Here is a 3,618-nt window from a genome sequence, read left to right on the forward strand (position 1 = left end):
TTCTCACACAAACAATACTTTCGTATCATTAATGAGCATTTAACATAATGGCATGTTAATATGTCTGGGCTCTGTTGTATTTGTGCCTACTTAGCCTTGTCGGAAAGAAAACGTCTATCCAAGCAGCGGTAGTCTCAGAAGTGGGGCGCGCAATGGTGCATGAAAATGTTTCGTTTCTCTTTTTGTTTTTTTTTGACGTCGTGATTTTTTATTTCCACAATATGTTTAGTCATAGTCATCGTCATGCAGCAAGTATTTGCGTTGCGTTTCCTCTAAGATTTCCTCATGTGGCCATGCATTTAAGTCAGCTCTGGTTTCAAAAACGTCAAGCAGTCAACGTCTTCGTCATGACAATTGGCTTGCAAAATGTTCGTTGACTGAGATATGTCGTCCTCGTTGTCGTTGACGACAGCAACACTACCTCCAACCTTATTGCTCTAACACATAAAAAGCAGGAGATTTTCATGAGCATAACATTGACTAGTATAGTCCCTCCAACGAAAGAAGACGTTTTCTATACCAGGCAAAAGCGATATTGGAGCATAATACATCTGAAATGTACCTGTACAAGTTGTACGTCTATCACAGCCGTTTTCCGGAGCTCCATCATCGAGTAGGTGCCGTACTTTGCGCAATGCCCTGGGGTGTCGGCACGTCCATCACCCCCACACACGATGGGTTCCCCTTCTGCCTGTAGAAGACATAGCATGCTAAACTGCTGCTCGCCCCAATGTCGCTTCACAGCTTTGAAAAGCACCTGGTCTTGGTGTCTGAAGAAGGATCTTTCCGACATTACAGCAACGCCCATTCGTGATAACACACGTAGCACCTTGGCGACACTGGCCCCACTAAAGAAAATGGCAGCGGACAACAACACATTCCCAGCTGCTGTTCTGCCAAAGAAAGGTTGACTTTTCCACTGTCCTTGGTTACTGCATTCGCTGCATCGTATGGTGACCTACAACAATGTTCCAAGTTCTTTACAGTGCCAGGATAGTGATCTACTCCCACAATGTCCACAGCTGCACCATGTTGAAAACAGAGTCACCATGCATTCCCAGAATACAAGAAAGACTCGACCTGCAGGCGACTCAGGTGGAGGCACTGGTGGAGTATTGTGCTCAGCGACAGCGATTCTCCTCTGAATCATCGGAAGATGGCAGCTTGTAGTCCGAATCATCTGTTCTGGACATGTCATCTGAATCCCAATCATCTGTAGACATGTCATCTGAATCGCACAACTCATCTTCTTGCAGGTCTGTGTTGTCATCCTCAGTCTCAGTCCCAACAGTGACCATTGTTGTTGTAGCCTGCACACCTGGGGGAAGAAAAACAATGATAAGTATATCGAAATCAGTGTGAGCCTGTAGGAAATCTTCATTCACTACACAAAACTTTTTGAAAGTGAAGGTTGCCTGCAGCAGTTAATTTGTAGATTGTGAATTACTGTAGGCTACCTCAGATACTTTTTCCAACATTCTTGTGTAGATGTGAAAATTCGTGCTTGACTTTAAAAAAAAAAAAATTGTCATTAGTGATGTACACAAGATGTATTGCTGGAAAGACCCGCTTCCCCAGACGTGTTTGGCTAAAATGTAACCTTTAGTCCGTCTACTTCCTTTGAACTGCATAGCCACCATCCTTGTTGGTGGCCTCAGACATGCTTGTATGCAAAAGTCACGGTGCTGATCTTTTGTTGAATTCACCTGAATAAATAAGAAAATACATCAATATGTGCACATATAAAGTGTGTGTGTGTGTGTGTGTGTGTGTGTGTGTGTAAAATGAAAAATAAAACAATAATTAATCAATAAATTAATTAAAAATTAACAAATAATTAACTAATTAATAAATAATCTTTCCCAACACAAAGAACCTATCAGAGCAAAAAGTAGACCAGTGTACAGTGTGCTAAACCCAACCAGTGTAATGTCTGAGAGAGGGGCTTGACATAGGCCTAGTGGCCAGTGTGGTGTGTAGTTAGTCAAATGTGATCTGTATTAGTAGCCTAACTTAAGCTGGGCTTACACTGTGCGACTTTTGCCCCGATTTGGCACTCGCACGACTTTTTGAGAGTCGGGCCGATTTCTTGCTCAATCGCAGGTCAATCGTGAGTCTCGCATCGTGCAGTGTACATGGGGTAACGACAAGCGATTTCGCCTCACGATCGTGCAATCGCAGGGTCGCAAGAAAATCAAAACGGTTTGAAATTCTGGTCGTGGCTCGTGCGTAAATCGCACAGTTAAAGCAGTGCTACGACCCAAATTGACACTTCACATGCACAAATGAATAGGGCCGTGCGATTCGCTGTTGAGCGCGACCTCATCTCCACCTCAGGTGCGCATGTTCCCTCCTCTGCAGACCGGGGAAACATGCCTGTCGCGTCGTACGGTGGAAGCATTTCGCTCGCACCCGACTGTCGGCTCGTGTAGTGTGAGGACGTGCGTCGTGAGTTGTGAACTTTTAAACTGTGAAATTCCGTTGTGCAGTGTGAGCAGAAGCTTAAGACCCACGAGTGAAAATATCGCACAGTGTATGCCCGGCTTAAGTTGATCTACACAGTCAGTGTTCCCACACGTCCTGGAAAACCTGGAAATTTAGAGATGTGTTTTCAAGTCCTTGAAAGTCCTGGAAATTCACCAAATGTCCTGGAAAAAAATACTTGTCCTGGATTTTTTTCCTTCAACTTTTTCCCGATTTTGTTTGTGGTATAATTTTTACTCTTCTCAGAGTCTAGACAATGACGATTCAATTTATATCCACCTATTGAATACATTATTGTCCACACACACACACACAGTTTGGTCAGGTGGCCATCTTTGATTGCACTTATACAGTCATATTCTTTGACTCAGTGTTGCCAAAAGTCGCTAGAAGTCGCTAGTTGGCTTGCTGAAAAGTCGCTAGCTGATATCATGACGTTATATATCTCTCGAAAACCTGCTTACGGTCATAATAGGCCTACAAATAGGCAGTGCTAGCACTTCCATGCAAAAAATTGTACTGCTATCTTTTTTGGAGATCAGAGCTTTAGGTCTCACTAGCCACTTTGAAAGCTAGTTTGATCTTTGGTGTGACAAATCACAGTAGTCGCATCAATTGTTTGCATGCAAGAATATTCTAGAGAAAAAGAAACTGGCAACAAAACTGGCTTTCAGAAAGACAGGTTGATGAGCAAAAAAGTCAAAGTCAAGTCTTGTGGAGAATGCATTTAAATCCAAGTACACTCATTTTTGCGATAAGAGAGAGACTATTAAGGTATTCATTTCTGAGATAATGTGACATTAATGTGAGTTTACATTGCACTTTCATTTAATTCCGAATAAACGTTTTGTGGATCAGAAAGCATTTCAATTGAACAGAGGCTGCACGTGCTGGGCTTGCGAAATTTGACATAGGGGTGTGGTCGCCAAGCTCCAGCAGATTCCTACTAGCGGGACAGCTGGTGATCTTCAACCGCAACCCAGGTCAATACCTTTGGACAAAGAACATAGAATGGATAAGAACGCTTATTCGCAGGAAATTGCATTGGCCACGGTGTAGTACGGGGGCGTAGCCCGGGGACACCATGCGCAGTGGATGCAAGGCCATGATCGATAAAAATTGTGACACTGGAAA

The sequence above is a fragment of the Engraulis encrasicolus genome, chromosome 11, assembly GCF_034702125.1.
Source record: "Engraulis encrasicolus isolate BLACKSEA-1 chromosome 11, IST_EnEncr_1.0, whole genome shotgun sequence".
NCBI classification, from domain to species: Eukaryota; Metazoa; Chordata; class Actinopteri; order Clupeiformes; family Engraulidae; genus Engraulis; species Engraulis encrasicolus.